The sequence below is a fragment of the Hibiscus syriacus genome, unplaced genomic scaffold, assembly GCF_006381635.1.
Source record: "Hibiscus syriacus cultivar Baekdansim isolate YM2019G1 unplaced genomic scaffold, ASM638163v2 tig00110893_pilon, whole genome shotgun sequence".
Classification (NCBI taxonomy): Eukaryota; Viridiplantae; Streptophyta; class Magnoliopsida; order Malvales; family Malvaceae; genus Hibiscus; species Hibiscus syriacus.
Genome location: NW_024062901.1, coordinates 9,820,334 through 9,842,404, shown reverse-complemented (window position 1 = coordinate 9,842,404; position 22,071 = coordinate 9,820,334). Strand labels below are relative to the sequence as shown.

General features: G+C 29.6%; 1 pseudogene; it reads right to left on the bottom strand.

Annotated features, from left to right (window-relative positions):
* Window positions 1–8,788: 8,788 nt before the first annotated feature.
* On the bottom strand, window positions 8,789–16,438 carry LOC120144965 (annotated as a pseudogene).
* Between the last annotated feature and the right edge of the window lie 5,633 nt (window positions 16,439–22,071).

Below are 22,071 nucleotides of genomic sequence, written 5' to 3'. Positions count from 1 at the left end.
TGAATTTATAAAATTAAATTAAGATAGAATTAAATTAAACATATTTCTTTTTGAACTTTTGTTTAAATTTAAAAAATAAATTATTTATAGTGTTATAATAGTAATTTGTTCTGATTTAAATAATTTTTTCATATTATATATATATAAAAGTAAGATTTATAATATTATTTAATAAATTAAATATCATCTAAAATTATATAATATATGTATAATATTTTTAAAAAAATATATGGATAAAGTACACAAATGGTCTTTGACTATAAGATATTGTTTTATTGAGGCTCTTAACTATTAAAAATTAAAATATGATCCCCGATAATAGGGAGTTGTTTTGTTGAGTCCCTTGACTATTAAAAGTTACAAAATGATCCATCGACTATTTATTATGTTCCAAACTCATTTTTTCGGTTAAAAAATTAACGATCGTCTGAGCTGGACATTAACATGTTGATTAAGATATGATAGTCGTTTGAAATTATGAGATTAAATTTTATCATATCTCATTCTGTAGGTTAATGTACAACTCAAATTGTCATCAAATTTTTAATAAGAAAAGACGAGTTTGGAACATAATGAATAGTCAGGTGATAATTTTGTAACTTTTAATGGTCAGTGGACTCAACAAAACAACTTCCTATAGTCAGAGGACCATTTTATAACTTTTAATAGTCAGAGGACCATTTATGTGATTTAACGAAAAGATATTTTAAGAATAAAGTATTGACGAGAATATGAAAGAGTAAAGGAACTACTAGGAAGATAATTTTTAAAGAGTTTTAGTTATATGATTAAATTGAATAAAATATAAAATTGAAAAACTAAATTAAAAAAAATAGGAATTGTGTTGTTAAATAGGAAGAATTGAAGTTATATAGTATTTTTCGATGAAAGAGACAGGGTAGTTTAAATTTAATTAAAAATATACTTAAAAAGAACATAAATTGAAGAAACAAGGAAACCATACAAAACTTGAGATATTAACGAGAAAAAAATTTCATCCAAAAGAAGAATTAAAGCCACACAAGTATTCTACAGTGATTGAGGAGCATACGATATAAATTTGGTTAAAACTGAACTTAAACGGAAGGGAGAATTAAAAAAATAACGAGTCAAACCATAAAACAATCAAACTATTTAGCTAGAGATCAAAACAATATTATTTTAATTTTAGTTTTCTTGGCTATTTAAACTTTATAAATTCAAACTCAAATCGAACTTAAAATTTGATCTAAGAATCTAAGAATTTAAGTTGACTCAAACCACTCGAATAACTTAAAATTTTAAAAAAATTAATCAAGTCGGATTATTTTGTACTTGTGCATTCTTTTCATGTTAGTTTTAGGACATTGTGCTAAGTTTTAAACATGTGTTCTCTCTTTAGGAGTATGTCTCTCCCAATTACATTAGGAGCCAAGTTAAATAGTGATAAGTTCAAATTCATCCTAACTTCAAAAATATCAATTTGAGTTTAACTTGAGATATAATATGTTTTGAATTTGATTAATTTCAAATATCATTTTTCATTTAAATTTAATTACTCGAGTTCGATTAAATTTGAAGTCAAACTGAAACCTAAATTAAAATAAGAGACTTTTGTATATAAAATAAAGTTTAGACCTAGAATTCAATGAGGTGAAATTCTTGTTATAAGATAAAAATTCGTTGAATTAGTAATAATTGAAAATTTGTTGTTTAAATTATGATGGGGCATTTTTAAGTAATGTTGCATGTTGACTCAAGTCAATTGTAGAATAATCGGGTAAATAAAACAGAAAGAACACAAGAATTTTAACGAGATTCAGCAATGTGCTTACGTCCTCGGTGCCTTAGGCGGCGCTAGAATTTTATTCAATTCAATGTCTCATAGGTTTAGGTTACATCTCCTTTTATAATAAATAAACTCTGGTACATATTTAAAAAAATAACCATGTACCGTACCGCGGGGCGCAGCCCCTACACCCCCAACCAACATAATCATAAACCCCACTACGAAACTTTCTTTGTAAGGACAGATGACGTTCGCTTCGCTCACTCCACCCCATCCTCTGTCATCTTTACCGGTATATTTATGAACCATACCTAACAATTTAAATAAAATAAGTCGGGTTAAATTATAATAAATTGAAAACATGGTGTATCATATTTCAAATTAATACCACTCTATTTAATTTAATTGAACTCGGAATTAACAAAAAAAAAATCTGTTTTATTTTAAAAATTAATTACATTTTTCTTATTTGAAAAGTATAGGACTAAAATGAATTCTGTGGATTAAGCATAGGACTAAATATTTGGATCTTTGATACAATTCAAATCTAATGCTTTGGCACGTGAAAGTTTGTTATAACCTCTTATAGTATTCAAATCTAATGCTTTGGCATGTGAAAGTTTGTTATAACCTCTTATAGTATTCTAATCTAATACTTTGACATGTGCTAATTAAATCCTCTGATACAATTATAATTGAATGCTTTTCCATGTGAAAGTTCTATTCTAATCCAATGCTTGGCCAAGTGAAAATTAGTTGTATCCTCCTATCCTATTCCAATCCAATGCTTTGGCATATGAAAATTAGATCCTCTTGTGCACTCAATTCATTTATGGGGGCCATTCATAGATTAGATTTTCTTGGGTCCTAATTGTGTCACAAAATAAATAAGGGTAAAAACATTCAAATGGTCCTCCAATTATAGGTTGTTACTTTGTTGAGTTCATTGACTATCAAAAGTTACAAAATAGTCATTCGACTATAGGATATTACTTTGTTGAGTCCCCCGACTATTAAAAGTTACAAAATGGTCACTTGACTATTCATTATATTCCAAATTTGTCATTTTCTGTTAAAAATTTGATGGCAGTTTGAGTTGGATGTTAATATGTTGTCTAAGATATGATAGACTTTGATCCTAGAATTTCAAATGACTGCCATATCTCATTCCTCATATTAACATCCGTCTCAAAATTTCATTAATTTTTTAACGGAAAATTTGATGTTAACTTGTTGTCTAAGATATGATAAAATCTTATCCCAAAATTTCAAATGACTATCATATCTCATACCTCATATTAACATACATCTCAAAATATCATTAATTTTTTTAACGGAAAATGATTCATTTGAAACATAATGAATAGTAGGGTGGTCATTTTTTAACTTTTAATAGTCAAAGGATTCAACAAAGCAACATCTTATAGTCAGTGGACTATTTTGTAACGTTTAATAGTTAGAAGACTCAATAAAATAATATCATATAATCCAGGAGCCATTTATGTGCTTTACCAAATAAATAATAACAATAATAATAAAATTGCACTATCATTTCCACAATAAATATAAATGGCATTATCAATTTAGATCTATTATTATAGATGGAGTCAAGATTACAGTTACATCCTCTAAAAATTTTAGATTCATATATAGTTTAGGAGTTTTAAAAAAATCAGTGATAATTTTAATTTTGTATCTCTTAAATTTTAGAATTTTGCACCTCTTAAGTTACTAATATAATTCTCTAAAACTTTATATCATTGACATAAAATCATACGTTCATCCCTGAATATTATAATATTAAAAAACAAATTATGTGTGTGTGTGTGTTTGGACTTAATTGAATTTTTTCAAATGATTCAAAAATAATTTAAAGTCTACGAAACTTAAAAAATGTTTTCCAAGTATTTTTTACTTGATCTACATTTTAGAGTATGTTTAGAAACTCAAAATAAGTCAAAATATTCAATTTTTGGTGTAAGGTTTCGAAACCTTTGAGGTAGAATGTTCAAAGTTTCAAAAATTTCAACTTGGTTTCAAAACCTCATTTCCTGGTTTCGAAATCCATTGTACTTGGTTTCGAACTCCCTTGACTGGTTTTTAAACCCCTGTATGGTTTCAGAACCCCATGTTCCAACAGTCACATTTTTTCAAGAGGGTTTCAAAAGCCACCATGCAGAAATGCTAAAATTGAGGGGATTAAAGGCTTCAACGGCTCCAAAACATCCCCAACAGTTAGAAACGGTGACAAACTCATTCCATCATATAAAAACAACCCAAGGACAATTAAAAAAAGGTAATTACACCTATCCAAGTTTAGAGATCAAGAGAAAAGAGTTCATTCTTATATCCTTCATTTTTCTTTTGTATATAAGTGTATAGAGCTTAATTGCATATCTTTTGTTCTTATTCTTGTGAGTTTAATCCTTTTAGACACCTACATAGAGAGGTCTTCTTGTTTACACAAGTTATTATTTGTTGAAAAGGGGAGTGGTTCTAGTTTAATCTTGAAAATCTAGAGAATTGTAAATGTTACTCTTAAGCCTAGAAAAAGAAATAACAAATTAGTGAATTTATTAGAAAATCCTTAGTGTGGAGCTAAGGTAGTGGATGTAAACTTTGGTTGAGAAATTCGAACCACTATATATCTTGTGTCTAACTCTTATCTTTTATTGCTTCCACACCAAAGATTTTTAAAGGCCAATTCACCTCCCTCTTGGCGATTTTCGGTTGATCATTTCGAGCCTAACATTAACTATAGATATATAAACTTAATATATGATCATTTTCGTTCATATTTAATTATGACATGATGGCTTTCGTTTTTATTTAACTAAGATGTTGTCATTACGAGTTAATTGTCGTTAACAGTTAACATATAAGGTGATGTGGTATTTTGGTATAATCACACATTTAGTCCATATTATTTATATTCTCTCAACTTAGTTATACTTTTAAAAAATTAAAATATATTTAATCCTTCAACCAAATGATACCACGTGTCATTGGTATTACGTATCACCATTCGGTTGGAGAGTTAACTTTATTTTAATTTAATATATTTATCATCCACCAATATTTTGAAAAATTAGTCCTCCAATCGAATGGTGACACGTGGTACCAATGATACATGACATCATTCGATTGAAGGATTAAATTTATTTTAATTTATTAAAAGTAGGAATAAATTGAGAGAATATATAAAATATAGGGACAAAATATGTGATTATATTAAAATATTTAACGACATTAACTCGTGGTGGCCACATCTTAATTAAACAAAAATAAAAATTTCATATATTATATTTTTAAAATAAGTGAAAAAGTAGACAAAAACAAACGTAAGTTATCAGTCATATAATTAACCCAAAATTATTTATGAAAATATACTTTTTATAAAATTATTCATTGAAGTAGCACTCATTTATACAGTAAAACATATCCTATCAACTGTGCTTTTTTGAAATATGAGTTTGATACAACGCATCATTACCCTATGTGACATCTTAATCGATAAATGTAAATTTCTTTTTCATTTTTATAAAATCGTGCTTAGTTAGTCACGTCTTTCAAGGGTTTAAAAGTAGGGTAAATTACATGGGTGACCACTAAATTATTGTCTCCTTTTATTTTGACTATCAATGTTTTGATTTTATCAATCACACCATCTAATATTTAAACACGTCAGTCAAACCACTTGTTATTAAATTTTAATGAAGTTGATGATGTATCAGTTAACAAAATTGACATATAATAAAATTTGAATAATTATATATTTGATCCTCAATATTTACATATTTGATCAATTTAGTCATAATTTTTAATTTTTTAAAATTAACATTCTAATTCATAGGTGTCAACACCTATGTAAGGGAAAATAAATGATTGAAAGTGCTGCTTGAGAGGTTCAAACCAAGGACCATAGGAGCTATTGGGCACATCTAAACCACTAGACTAAATATCCAATTTGTCATTTAAGTTGAAAACTATATATATAAAATTTAGTTTATTTTACACACATATATTAAATTATTGAAATAAATCTAATAATATATATATATATATACATATTAACTTAATATTTTAAAAAATGAGTGTAATATTTTTATATTTTAAAATCAAATTATTTTTTTGAAAATTATTTTTAAACAATTGTAAATATAAAGTAAATGATAAATTCTAAAATTGTTTTGAAGAAAGAAAATTAAGATTCTGATTATAAATTTGTTTTATGATTTAAGTTGTTTTTATGACTTTGATTCACTATATGGATTTTTAATATAATTTTTTAATATATTTCATATAAATTATTTCAAAAAAATTTCAAAAAAATAATTTAATTTAAAAGTATAAAATTATTAAAATCATTTTTATTTTTAAATCTTGTATTAACTATAATTTAATATATATGTATGTGTGTGAAATAATATGAAATACAATATATAAAAGAGTTTGCAAATTAATATCTAATAGATCATTCAATTCAGTGGTTGAGGCAAGGCCAGTGACATTGAGGTTTGAATCTCCTAGGTAGCACATTCATTTTATCAGTTGTTTTTCCTTATACAGGTGATGACATGTGTGTCACAGTCTGATTAGTGGGAAAACTTATTCAATTAAAGGATTAATATTAATTAAAATAAACTCTCCAATCATGTATAAAAACCAATCCTTCGGATTAGAAGGTTAATTTTTAAAATTAAATTAAAATAGGACTAAATTGATATAATATATTAGTATGAGAACCAAATGTATAATTAAATCAATTTTATTATTTGACACATCATCACCTCCATTAAAATTACACCGGTGACTTGATTGAAATTTAAATAGTTGAATGATCTGATTGATCAAATCAAAACTTCAATGATCAAAATAAAAATAGACAATAATTTAGTGATCACCGTAGTTTACTCTTAAAAATATATATATAAGTAAAATGATATATTTAAAAAATAAAAGTATAATATAAAAAATACTTCTAATATTTATGGAATTAGTCACTTTAACCAATAGAGAGAGTGACGAATTTATATTTTGAAATTTTTATTCCTTTGTTTATTTCTAATTTATATTAGGATAAATTACGCATTTAGTACTTAAATTATTAGTTTTTATTTGTTTTAGTATCTAAACTTTTAATTTTTTTAAAAATCATTACTAAAATTTAATTTTTATTTCATTTTAGTACCCTTGTGAAAATTTAACGTTAAGTTTGGAAAAAATAAAATTTTTAAAAGTGTATATTAAAATGAAACAAAAATAAATATTAGGTATGTTTTAAAAAAATGGAAGTTTATGTATTAAAACGTATCAAAACTAATAGTTTAAGTATTAAATAAGTAGTTTACCCTTTATATTAATGTTTTCCCTTCACACTCTATTATAGATTAGGGGAGACAAGAAAGGTATGAGGTGCGCGGGGCACATGAACTTCGAGAATCTCTTAAGCTTGCAAGAAACATTTTCTGTTCCTTTCTTGAAAGTTAAGCTTTCAATAAACATCTATTAATGTCTGAACAATGACACCCATACACTTCTCCCTTCGATTACTCGACTTTATATACACTCTTTATTATTACAAGTTTAGATATAATTCATGATTATCACATTCTGATTCTATTTCTTTTCATTATTCAATAATCCTATCATTTTAACTATAACTATATTAACACGCAAACATAATCAGATAAATTATGCATTTAATACTAAACTATCAGTTTTAGTATGTTTTAGTATCTAAACTTTCAATTTTTTTAAAATCATACCGAATGTTTAGTTTTTTTATTTCATTTTAGTACATGTCGTTAAAAACTTAATGTGTTTAGTATATAAATTATCAATTTTGAATGGGGTATTCAAATGAAAAAAAACTAAAGTTTTTAACGGCGATGTACTAAAACGAAATAAAAACTAAAATTTAGGTATGATTTTGAAAAAACTGAAAGTTTATATACTAAAACAAACTAAAACTGATAGTTTATGCACTAAATACGTAATTTACCAAAAAAACTAAGATATAAATAATTTCATGACGAATTAGGACTTGGAGTTAAATGATTAAGATTAGCTTAGAAGTAACTTTTTGTCTTAAAAGTTCATAATTAGTCTCTTTCTCCGACTTTCTATCATATGATATTGGCTTATAAGCCAACATTCAGAAGATTAATATTACGTGAGGATGACACACACGTATGCATATCAACTTGCCCTTCATACGTTGAATAGAGAACACTCATTCACCACTGTTTAAACCAATGCCGTACGTATCTTTTTTGACAAGGATCGATGGCTTCATTAAGGTGTTGAGTCATGCTTGAATTCAAATCGACTCGATTCGAATCAAACATGGACCGAACTTTGACCGAATCGAATTCAAACAATTCACGAACTCTTCACTCATTAAACACCCTTGATCAGAGTAGATTAATTTTACCTAATCAGCTATATATAATCAAATGAATCAATTTACAATGATTTAAAGAAGAAGAAAAAACAGAATGTATTGAAATATATTATTTACAAAAATAAAACGAATTCGAATAATAAATACCGATTCCGAATAATTATCTACAAAAGTAAAGCAAGCACAGATGGTGGATATCTGAAAGTTAACAGTACAGTAATTAGAATATCCGAATACATAAAAAAAAGTCAAATTTCTGCAAATATCTGAATAAAAATACACGATTCAGTATATTGTAATTTATCATTCTATAGAGGCTTAATTCAAAAATAAATACCTAAAATATATATTTTTTATTTAAGTACCTAAAGTATTAACTTTTTTGATCTAGGTATCTAAAATATTTTTTTATCAATACATGTGTCAACTTTTAGGTACCTAGACAAAAACAATCGTATACTTCAAGTACCTAATTTGACCTAAAAAATACTTTAGTACCGAGATGAAAAAAGTGAATACTTTAGAAGTATCTACGTTGACCAAAAAAAAGTCGTACTTGGATAAAAAAAATGGTATAATGTAAATATATTTAAGCTATTTTTGAGATAAGGCTTCTTAAAAACTACTTGTGCCTGCATCTTAACTCCTCTGGCCTCTAGTTTTCTATGGCAGTCGACTCTTTTCAAGTACTATGATCAGATGATAGAGATTATGCAAATGGCAGCTTCAGTGTGCGACTCCTAAGATTTTAGGGGGGGGGGGAATAAGGCAAACAATAGTGATGATGATAATTCAACGATGGGAACTCTAGGTCTGATCAAGTCAAAATTGTTTCCAAGCTCGTTATGATAAAATACATGCTTAGCTGAATCATCCTGCTGACCAATACATCATCCGGGTTTTGAAAGTTCAGCTGCTCTGATCGGACAATTGCGTAGATGCCACCACTTGTTGGTTATATCATCATCATCCGTCCCAAAATATCGGTCACCAAACTCGCCCATACCAGGGACAACACGGAAATCTTCGTTTAAACCGATATCAATCTCAGATGTCACAATCTTTATTCTTGGGAAGCTTTTGCACACTACATGTACACCCTGAGGTGCCTGGTGATTAAATATAAATTATTTTAAGAGAAGAAAGAGAGAGAGAGAGAGAGAGAGTAATCTATTCAAATTGGCTTGTACCGACAATAACTTACAGATATGAGATTGAGAAATATGATGTTGGACTCGGGTACACCCTTTTTTATGAGTAGCGAAATGGCTTGAACAGCTGAATTGCCTGTAGAATAGTTATCCGGATGTTAAACGACAGGACTATAACATTGAGTTAAATAATAATGTCCAGAACAAGCTACTAGCTCTTAGACTCTGTGACTAAGTCATCAAGCAAGTAACCAAATGGTACTCGAAATTGAGAAACTGGAGATAATGGGTGGATAACAGGAGATGGTTATCAACCATGAGCAGAAACGAACCTGTGCCTAGGATAGGATCCAGTAGCAAAACATGCCTCTCTGAGATGTCTTGCGGTAATTTTTCGTAAATAAGCTATTCAATCATTGAAGCATGAATGAAGTGAGAAAAGAAACAAAAAAAAAACAACTTTTGGCTTCTGGAAGGCAGTTGGGTGTACAAACCTGCTGACCATTGTCACCTTCCCTGTGAATGAGAATCTTGCCAATCTTTATACCTTTGCAGCATGCTCGCAAAGCGTTCTCCATACTCTCACCACTAGAAGTTTAGTTTAGTTTAGTTTATTTTCAGGATATCAGTAGCTAATGGTTTAAAATAATGTTCAAGTATATAGAGAGTATGTGGTACATATATCAATAATTAAAAACCATGACAGATTCAAATTTTAATGGAAAAGCAATTGCAATCACTTAACCACAGTAACCTATGACATCACCACAACGTAATGAATTTTCCACCAACAGTCATCGCTGATTAATTTCTGACCATCACTCCCTATGATTTAGCTCTTTAGAAATACAACACCTCCTTCAAATATCCCCAAGAAAGCTCAAAATCATGCAAGCCATGAAATAATTGATCCAGTGCCTTAATATTTGAGACCAGAGTTGTACCTCCTAATAACAGAAACACCACATAATCTTTTACAGAAATCTACACCTGTATATACAGACCCTGCATCCACGGTAGCACCAATATTAATAATTATGACTAATTAGCTTTGGGTAAGAAAATGAATTTAAGAACCATGACAACTTAGAACATTGCAGAAGCAACTAGCAATCATCCATGCTAAACTCTATTAGGAAGTCAAAAATTCAATTTTGGAGAACTTTAGAATCAGATGATGTCAGATAACAAATCTATACCACCATATCTAACAGACAAAAAACCTTAACAAAGCGTAAAAACGATGCAGCAAAAAGAACATAATAATGGTGTGATAAACCGAAATAAAAATCATATTTTTCATAATGCTCAGAATCAGACATAGTAACATCCACTTACCAGTTGGCGTGATCACTTGCTTTTCTGTAAATGGAAGATGCCCCAGCCATGTTCAACAACCTAGAACAGATTACCTTAAATGACTGAGAAACCAAAAGGGATTTTTTGTGCCATTACATTAACAAAGACAAAATTGCATCTAAACCAAAATATAGCCACCAGACGGATCAACCGATCAGCATAAAAAACGAAGTCATGTTTTGTCGTTTGAGCATCACGAATGAGGGTATGCATGCCACCTATCTGCATAAATTAAAAAAAAACCATGTTCTTTTAACAAATGTACATGAAACTTTTTCAAGTAGCCGATGGGGATCAATACATGCAGAAAAAGTATTACACCCTTGGTTAATTGAAGAAAACAAAGATGTTATACCTGAAAAGTTGATTGAATGACATATAAGTTTGGGTAGATTTTACAGAGTTCATGCTGGCCAAGCTTTGTCCTTATATGTTGCACAATCAAATCAATTGCCACATGATTATCTACCCCACGGGGAATGATAATATCTGCGTACTTTTTTGTTGGAAGTATAAAGTCATCGAAAGCAGGCTTCACAAATTTTGAATACTGCATTAAAATTTAAATGCATATAAATATCGGCCAAAATTAGCACCTCAAAAAGAAGAGAAAGCTGAAACACTAGAGAATGATAATATAAAAGATAATAAATTATTTTGCCTAATATTTCTTGTATCAAGGAAACAAATTTATCATGTCCATCTAAGTGGTGAAGAATAGTTGGACCTGATCAAGGACTGCACCAATATCTCTGCCCTTCTCAACAGTATCCCGTCTTATTCTTCTTACCAGACGTACATCAGCATCTGCAGTGAAAATTTTACTTGTAATAACTGCCCAGTTTGGTAACAACAATTCATTGTGTACAACGGAATTTAGGTGACAATTTTTTTTAAAAAAAGGATTTCATGCCAGATATATGCAACGTGCGAACATATGTGATCTGTAACATCCCAAACTACGAGTTAGTGACTAAATCGTAAATTTTCAGAATTTGGTGATAAAAATAGAATAGTTGAATAGTTCAATGATTTATTTGAAATATTTCTTGAAAGTTATTAGTAATTATTAAAGGAATTAAAGGGTAAAATGATAATTTGTCATGAAAGATATTTTTCCCCCTTGATAAGAATGAATCACGTGGGGTGGGGGGAGAGTTATCTACAAACTCTTCTCCCTTCTTCTTCTTCCTCCTTCCGTATCTCCAAGCTCAAAGGTAAGTTTTCTAATTAATTGATTATTTGTTGATTTAAAGTTTGGTTTTGATCCTTAGATGATAACTAAGCTTAAGGAAAGCTTAAGTTGTCTTAAAATCAAAAGATGAAGAAGTTATGAAGGACTAAAGAAAATTGGTTTTTAGAAGAATTTCTAGAAAAGAGTTAATAAGTGAATTTTGAGAAGGAATTTGACTTGTCATCACTAAGGATAAGAGATTTATGAAGTTAGAAAGGTTTAATAACAAAGTTGAAAGTTTAGTAAGATTCTTAATTTTAAGAATCATGATGAGATATGGAAGATAAAGATGATTTATATGAATATAAGTTGGTTTATGTAACGGTAGTTGGATTTAATGATATGATATGGGCTTAAAATAGAAAAATTGAGCGAAGAGTTGATGATTTTCGGGTTTAAAAATGTGATTTCTAGGCAAAGAGTATCGGTACCCATTCAATAGGTACCAATACCTTCTTGAACGAAAAATTACAGATTTCAATAGGGGTACCGATACCCTAGGGGGAGGTATCGATACCCCTAAAGGAAAAATTGGAATTTTGGTCCATCAAACTAGCTTAAGTTATTAACATCAAGTTATAAGGTTTAGGCTTCTGATAATCATCTCGGAAATTATGTTTATGTAGATATTGAGCCTAAACAAGTTCCGGAACAATCAAATAATTAGGATCGAATCAAAGCAAGGCTAAAGTGAGTGCAATTTAATTTGTACTTAGGTTATTGAACAATCATTGGCTTGCGATGAGCCAATGACGGGGTTACTATGGTAAGAAGTAACTCCTAAAATGTTATGTGATTATTATGTGTGCATTAGTACATAGAAATTGATGTATGTTATTATATGTTACATGATTTACATGCTTACGTGAAAATGCACTTGTGATATATGTGATATTGATATAATTAATTATAGGAATATGTAATATAAGTGTTATATGAAATGTGACCATATGATATGAATGTGATATGTGAACATAAGTGACTAATTGACATGAGCTATGTGACTACATGAAAGCAAGAACATGTGACATGAAATACATGATAAGAGGATATGATACTTTGTAAGAGTATTACATGATATGAAATAAAAGAGTTATGAGTTATAGGCATATGAGATATATGTTTACACATACATGTAGTATGTGATAGAAGAGAAGAAACATGTGATTATAAGAGAAATGATATGAATACAAAAATGTTATAAATGATAATGCTCATGTTATATGATACGAGAGCTATAAGTATAGTTGGCATGCCAAGAATCGAGGGTCTACGCGGTCTTCGGGACAAATACATATATCCTTCGGGACCAATTTTGCCACTCAGTGGGACTTATATGAGCTGGTGACAGTATAAGTGCACAACCTCAATGTACTCGAATACCTTTAGTTCTCAATAATGTACATGGGCTAATAAAGAGATAATCCTTATTACAATGTATGTAATATATATATGATGTATGAAATGATATATGTGTGTTATGAGTTATTGCATTTGTTATAAGAATGAGATATAAGATTTTTAATAAGAACATAAGAGATTATATGAACAAGAGAGAAGAGATATGAATGATAATAGTGTATGAATATGATAGAAATATAAATGATGATAATGATTGCATATATATATGCATGTATGCATTTTTGTTATATGAAATGTTCTATGGTTTATTATATGTTTGATGTGTCTCACTAAGTCAACGACTTAGCGTGTAATTGTTTCACACGTAGGTTCCGAGAAAGGAAGATTGATAAAAGTTATACAAGACATGTCAGTATCTCATTTCCAAAGATCAGATCAGAAAAGAAGTTAATAGTATGTATTTTGTAATAATTATAGTGGTTGATATGTAAATAAAGTTTTGAATCTGATATGTTCTAAATGGTTTGTAAAATCATATGATTGAGTTTTGTAATGTTTTAAATGTGTATATGTAAATGATAATTTTATACGAATGAAAACTTAGATTTTTATGAATTTATACATATTTTGCCGAAGTTACTGTAGCAGGGTATCGGTACTTGTAGCAGGGGTATCGATACCCCTGAAGCAATCTAGAAAAATTTTAGCATTCGGTACTGTTCACGGTACTGTTCACGTTACTGTTCATTACTCTTCATGGTACTATTTATTACTGTTCATAGTATGTTCATACCGTATAATACTGTTCATAAATACGTTATTGACTTGAATTTTTATACTGAAACATAATTTAATAGAATATGGTTGTATTTTCTTAAAATGAGTTCAAATGTTTTGATATTTTGTAAGAATATCGTTTTTAAAAGTTAATGTGACATCTCGGACTCGTATCCGGGTCAAGTACGGGTTGGGGTGTTACATGATCAGCCAAAGAACTGAGAAAAAAAGTTTAAATATTTAACCTGAATCAACAAATATTTTCATATTCATCAACTCTCTGACACGAGGATCATGAAAAATGAGAATCCCTTCCAAAATTATAACATCTGAAGGATTAACCTGCAGAAACATTATGACCATGTGAATTTCTACATGTCCAAAAACAACAAATATGACCTGAAATTATAATTGAATTCTAGGTATTTAACTAAGGGCCGTGAAAAGACGTGTTTACCGTTTGGGTAGATTCTACATCTACCATTTATTAGAAGACGTTAAAAGCTAGGACATTGTTTATATGAACAATTATAATTGAATTTAGGTACTTAAGAAGGTAAAAGATAATCTAAAATTGGAGTCAGTGTACCATGTTAAAGTTGATATTTTGAAGAACCCTTCAACCAATAGGTGTCCATATCCAAGATATAATAACCATGGGTCCATGTCATATTAACATGCATTTGAACATCATGAGACCTTACCCTTCTTGCAGCAAAAATATTACTTTTATAACTCTTGAAATCATAGTTTGGAATATCTACTGCTCGGTCATGCCTCAAGTTCTCCATAGAATTAATAATTTCTCTGTGTCAAACGCATCTGAAGAAAGGAGCAACATTGCATCAATAAAGTTCAAAGCAAACATAAAGTGGATCAAATGTCTTGTGCATAAAACATTCACATTTCCTAAAGATCAATTGGTGAAAAGAAGCATTTGGGCATTTCCTCATTAATAATAGTCGAATTCTCTCAGAACATATTAAATATTTCAAATTTTAGCAGATGTGCATAATAGAAAATGCCACAAAATTCAAAATAAGACAAACTTCAGGGAGTACCCTTGTTACCAAGACATAACATAGAAAACACGTGTTGAACATTAGGTAAAGATGAAAGAGAGAGAGTATTAGTTTGTGTTGAATAATAAGCATAGCAATTAAGCATGTCATGGTTTTCTAATATTTTGAACCTCTGGTATAGAAACATTCTCACCAGGATGGTCAAAGTTGTATTCATGAACCCTAGCAAGTTCCTCTTCGGTCAGATTGTGATAAAAGGAATCCTGGCACATTGTTCATGTTAAAACTCTAACCAAAACCAGACCAATTGTTTTCAGCAGTGAAGAAAAGAATAGTTCAGACGAAAATGTTGAACAATTTCCTTCCAAAATAATATTCAAATGACAACCAACCCTCTCTTTGTTTACGTTGTATGAATAATGACCAACAAATTCATAATCCACTGATGCAGAACCAATTTAAGACAGGAAGAAACCAAGCTAACAAAAGAACCAATAGACTGAGTGAAACATTCAGAAACTCATTTTTAAAGCGAACTTAAGCAGAAAATAAATTCCAGAACAGGAGATGGGGAAGACTGCATTTCAAGTTCCATAAACCTTGCAGAGCTTCAATCGCTCAACTTTGAAAATTCATGTAGTTAAAACCTACAAGTTTACTTTGAATATTTTTCTCTAAGTAACCCTGAACAAAATCCAGATTTGTAACTTAGATTTTTTTTTACCTGATTAACTAATACTACACGCTGATCATGAAGTTGCTGAATAATCATATCACAGACTGTAGTCTTACCAGATGCTGCTCCTCCAGCAACTCCTAACTCACAAAATAACAGGACAAGTTAGTTAAAAATGGAAATCAGAAAGAAAAATAAATCATAATATAATATAAGAAACCAATGTAATAACAAAACTAGTACCAAATAAGTACTAGTTCAGTGCCTGTATGTAGTTTCTGAACTATAATTCAAACAGATTGAAGAAAAGTACATTATACACAAGGAGAGTGTCTCGAGCACAGTGAAACTAAATGATCCAGCATTTGTTGTTTGGATTGGATTGGGGGGAGCTCAGGCAGCCATCATGTTTTTTCTCAGCATTCTTATTCAAATATTTTCACCATCTACTTTTAATCAGTATTTCATCAAAAACAAAGTGTGAGTAATAGGTTAACAACCCTTGCTCAAACTTACCAATAACAAAAGGTTGTTTATGCACACTTTCAGCACTCGCTGAGGTTGTAGGCTTCTCAATATTTATCGACTCCAAACCTTCCATATGGAACCCAGAAAAGTGGAACCCAGATGACGCCTCTATCATATCCTCGACTGATCTAGAACCCATATGATAATACCTGTGCACAAAACTTACAAGTGAGAAAACAAGTGTATGAGACCATAAAAATAAGATAGATGCCAAATCCAAAATGGATACCGGCTTGACTGAAATGTATTTTATCATATTTTTCTTTTCCTTTCGGAGAAGAAAGAAAACATTCATAGATGCAGCAAACCCCTTAACTTCACAGGGAAGCAAAGTTCTCTGCATATTTACACATGAGAAGTCACCCTCAATCAAGTTAAACAAACAAAAGATTTAAAAAAAAAAGCACATTCCAGTCCCATTTCAGAACATTCATTTGGAAGCAGAATGATGGTGAAAACGAAGTCTAGTAAAGTTCCTCTCTTTCTTACTCCAAAGAAGCACAACAAAACATGTTTCCAAAGAATTCTAGTCAATCACAAACAGTGAAAAACAAGCACGGCCTGTTTGGTATTGCCACGTGAATCAAGTTCTCATACAAGATAACAGAGCAATACACAAACACCATTTCAAGTGAAAATTACCAAGAAATGAACGGGTTTTTAGCTCCCAATTATAACATAATACTCCAATAATGAGAAGCTAAAATCTATCTAATCCCTTGAAAATCACCTATGAAAACTAAATCTAAAACCTTCGGAATGAACTAAGAAACCAGTAACAACAAAAATCAATTTAACATTGAATTGAGATCAGTTGCAGAAAAAATGAGGATTATTGAATTAAATTACCTGATTTAATAGACTGATAAGAGAGAGAATCAATTTCGAGGTATTTATGCAGTTTGAGCGAGGGAGACCTAAGACTCCCCATATAAATTAGTATTTTATTCTTGCCTTTTTAGTACTTTTATATAATATATTTAAATAAAGGGTAAAGAAAGTAAATGGTAATTTGAATATAGAATATTATTTTATTAAGTATCTCGACTATTAAAAGTTACAATATAATCCTTCAATTATGAAGTGTTGCTTTGTTGAGTCATTCGACTATTAAAAGTTATAAAATAGTCATCCAACTATTCATTATGTTCCAAACTCATCATTTTCCGTTAAAAAATAGACGATATTTTAAACTAAATGTTAACTTGTTGATTGTTATATAATAAAATTTAATCACAAACAAATATCATATCGCAGTCAAAATGTTAATGTATAACTTAAGCAATCATCAATTTTTAATAAAAAAGGATGAGCCTAGAACATAATGAATAACCAGAATACCATTTTTGTAACTTTTAATAGTTAAGGCTCAATAAATATATTATTTCATAGTCGAATAATCATTTCATAACTTTAAATATTCGATAAATTTAATAAAATAATACATTATAGTTGGAGACCATTTAAGTTCTTTACCCTTAAATAAAATACTTAAATTTACTATTTACATACATCCAACACAAAAGTATTATTTCTCAAACATTCCTTGATAAAAATATTATTTTATGTAAATAAATTTTTAATATTTTGAATAAAATATACGTTTTAACTTTAAAATTACGATAGATAATTATTTTAGGGAAATATTGAAAGTGTATTTTAGGGCTTGTTAATTTTTAAGTATATATATCGAGTTTTGGGATACATAAGACATCTTTTAAATTTATTCTTTATATTTATATAAGACATCTTTTAAATATATTCTTTATATTTATAATGGAGGTAGAAAAAATCGAACCACGTTAAATCTTGCATTTATGTGTAATTTTTTTTATATTAATCTCTTTTTTTAATTTTCTAATTATAAATTCTTAGCAAATAATACCATAGGTATGATTTAAATTATGTAATTTTAAAAGTAATCTATCTAGTTGAAACAGATTTTTAATTATAGAAGAGTAATTTTCAATTGATCTAGCGGTATTTTAATAAATATTACATAAGAATTCAAGTTATTGAAGATTTGATGATGAAGCCTTAACGAATATTTAATTTACGTAAAAATAGAAGTTGTTGAAGATTCGAAAATTAATTTTCTAATAAAATGTGTCGGGAGAAAGATCGTTAGATATTAACTCAAATTCTAATTAAAAATTAAGTTAAATTTTATTGTAATTCTACTGATCGAAGGTTAATTGGTGATTAAGTTTATTTAATAAGTAGTATACCATAAGCTTTAGAATTATGAGATAATTCTTTTAAAGAGATATCATCATAATTTTTGAAGTTTATGCATAGATATTTTCGTAGGATATAGGAAGAGTATTTTAAAATATATTGAACTCTAAAATTTAATACATCTTGTGATCTCTATATCTATAGTGAATTATTATTTTTCTCATCCGTCACGAAGCTAATCTCTTCGGTCATTTTTCGTTTCTAAATTTTGTACAGTCGTTAGTGTATTTTGGTGTTGATTTTGTGTATAACTTTTTTCTTTTTTTAAAAAAAAAAACTTAAGCTTATATGATATTTTTTTATCAAGATTTTCTTTTCTTCCCTTCCCTCGTGTAATCACCAATTTTCAAAGTAAAAAAAGGAGCCTACCCATTGATTTCTCCACTATCACCGCTTCATCCACAAGCCACAAGTCAACAAAGGCACCCAACAATTTCAAACATGTTGGAAAAAAAACTAGAAAAAAAGTACAATTCGGGCTATATAAACCCAGACAAAAAATGTAATATGGGCGGTTCGATTCATCAATAAAAAGCAGTAAAAAAAAGTTCAAATATTTTTTTAGTATTTTTATTTTATTTTATTTTTTTATTAGTTTTCAAAACAAAAAAAATAACAAAAAAAAGAAAAGGGCATTTTACCGTTCTGTCAGCCTTGCCGACGTTCGGAGGGTCGGTTAGCCGGACGGCGCAGATCAGAGCCCGGGAAATTCGAGTGGTATTTGGCTATTTCATGACGATCAGAGCATCCCCTGATAAAACGGAGCCCAGATTCGTGACGTTTGCATTCTGGTCACCTATAGGGACCACAATTGGTATTTTACCTTTTACTATGCATGCTTATATTTTTGGTTTATTCACTGTTTTAGTCCCCCAAATTTTTTCGTGTTTTTACATTCTGGTCACTGGACCTTTCATTTCTAATTTGTTGCAATTTTATTATTCTATTTTGTTTTATTTTAATTTAGTCATTGTTAGTTTCTGATTTAGCTACTACATTTTGTTCAATGTTTATTTCTGATTTAATTATTGACTTTTATTTTCTTACATTTGAGTCATTCTTATTTTATTTTATTTCAATGTAAGCTTTAATTTTACTTTATTTTAATTTAGCCCCTTTGCATGTTCAATTGTTCTTTTGGCTTGGTAATTTTATATTTATGCAATTATTTCCTTATATTTTATGTTTATTTTAATTTAATTTATGTTGTTTTTATTTTACTGTTTTTTTATATTTTATTTTTTAATTGTTTAATTGTTTCCTTTTCAGTTTAATTTATTTAGATTTAGATTAAATTAATATTCGAATCAAGCTTAGAAATTAAGATTTCATACTAGTTTTAATTAGGGAGTAATTCGAGTCGAGTTTTCGCAATAGATGCCGATACCGAATTGATTGTTCAAATTTTAAAATTAATTAATAATTAATATCTTCTAAAAAACTTTAATTTTAATAACTTAGATTAATTAGATTTTTAATTAGTCCCCTAACTTTAAAAGTTGTAGTTTTAGGTCCTTATTCTTTTAAATCTTTTAGAACTAAGTTTTTTAGACCTTGATCCTTTTAGTCCCTCGCCTTCGATTAGAATTTTAATATTGACATAATTAAATAGGTTAAATAGAGACTCCATTTTAGCTTAGATTTTAAGCTAGACTCTTAATTTAGGGGATAATTCGAAATGGCTCTCGCGTAAACTCTCGAGGGACGATCTCAGTTATTCGACTCAATAATTAATTAAATCAAATAGGGAAAATAGTGAGCCTACATTTTTAGACTTAAGCCCTTATGTACCTTAATTTTCATAATATGACACTTTAAGCTAGAAAACCTTAATTTACTTTTAGTTAAATAGGATGAATAAATTTTATTTGATTGCATTTTATTTAACTCTAAGACACTGTTCACTTATTTAAGGAATTAATAGTATATCTCCCGCGATCACGCTCAGGGGTGACTACTAGTGATTCTCCAAATAGGTCGATATCCTTTTCAAAACCGCATCATGTTTTCTAAAAAACGAGGCATGTTCGGTATTAGTCACAATAGTTGATCTCCCGCATTTACGCTCGGGGGCGAATGCTATCGGTCTCAATAAACGAATACATTTTTTAACTTTGTATCCTTAATGATTTTTAAATTAAATAAGATTGAACTTAAATTTCTGATTTTAAATATAGGATAATCAACTAGGTACCAATTTTTGGGCGCTTGTGGGGGTGCTAATCCTTCCCCACGCGTAACCGATTCCCAATCTGATTTCTAGATTTTTTGCAGACCTCAAAACTCGGTATTTTATTAAAATAAAATGTTTTATTAAAAATCACCCGATTTTTACGGTGTTCCAATCGCACCTTAAATGATTGGTGGCGACTCTCACCTTTAAAAACGATTTTCAAAAGAGAAAACCCTCGAGTCGGTATCAGTCTTTCCCCACCCGGACGAAAAACAGTGTCGACAGCTTCGCGACTCTGCTGGGGACTTTTGTTTTTAAAACAAATTGAGAGCCGAGACACGTTAGTTACCCTATATTATGATTTTAGAAATTATGAGTTCGATCTTGTTTTAATTTACAGTTCATTATGTTATTTCAAAAAGAAAAATATTTTTCTCTGGTTAATGCTTACACTTTTGTGAAATATTTAGGATTGTTGCATATCATAGCTATAAACCCGAGCTTAATCCCGGTTTACCTAAGTAGAGAGAAACGTCACACCTCACGAGGAGTATTGGGCTTTCTTGTGTGGGTCTGATAAAGTACCTCTGGAAAGCACCCTAAGTTGCCTATCTGGATATTAGATCGGAGGTACACTTTTAGTGATGTGATCCCCTAAGCTGAACCCGATTCGTAAGTCTGTAATAGGCCAGAATCAGGGGCAACCTTAGCATGTTGTAAAGATGACTTGGGAACCTTTGCTAGGACCCAACCTTATATAGAGAATTTAGTAAGCATGCCTCGCTAGCAATGTGGATAGCCTAGGAGAACTAGAACTCATGCGGTTAGGATTATTAATTTTCTTTGTATGCCTTTTTTTCAGTCTCAACTTTGAGTCATTTCAACTAACTTGATTATTTTTGTTTTGTTTCTACTAACATTGGTTTCTTTTTGTCTGCTCTTATTCCATTTTTGCATGAACATGACATATCATTCAAAGGTATTGATCCTTAAATAACTGATTATTTAGATGATTCTTGAAAAATAATGCCATAACAATGCCTTTCTCTGGGATCAGTAGGATTTCGAAGATGCTCCACGTAGATAGAGTAGCTAGAAAAAGTCTACTTACTAAGAAGACGAGCATGGCACCTGTCTGCTGAGGTAACAAGTTAGGCTCGAGATGATTCGACACTGAAGCCAACAATTGAAGATCACGAACCAGCTTGAAAGATTTCTGGAAGTAGTAGATCGAGTAGTGTCAATGAAGAATCTACCTACTGAGAAGTCTAACGTATACCTGCAGAGGTAACAAGTTAGACTTGAGATGGTTCAACGCTGAAGTCAATAGTTGAAGATCATAAGCCAGCTCGAAAGATCTCTGGAAGTAGGAGATGA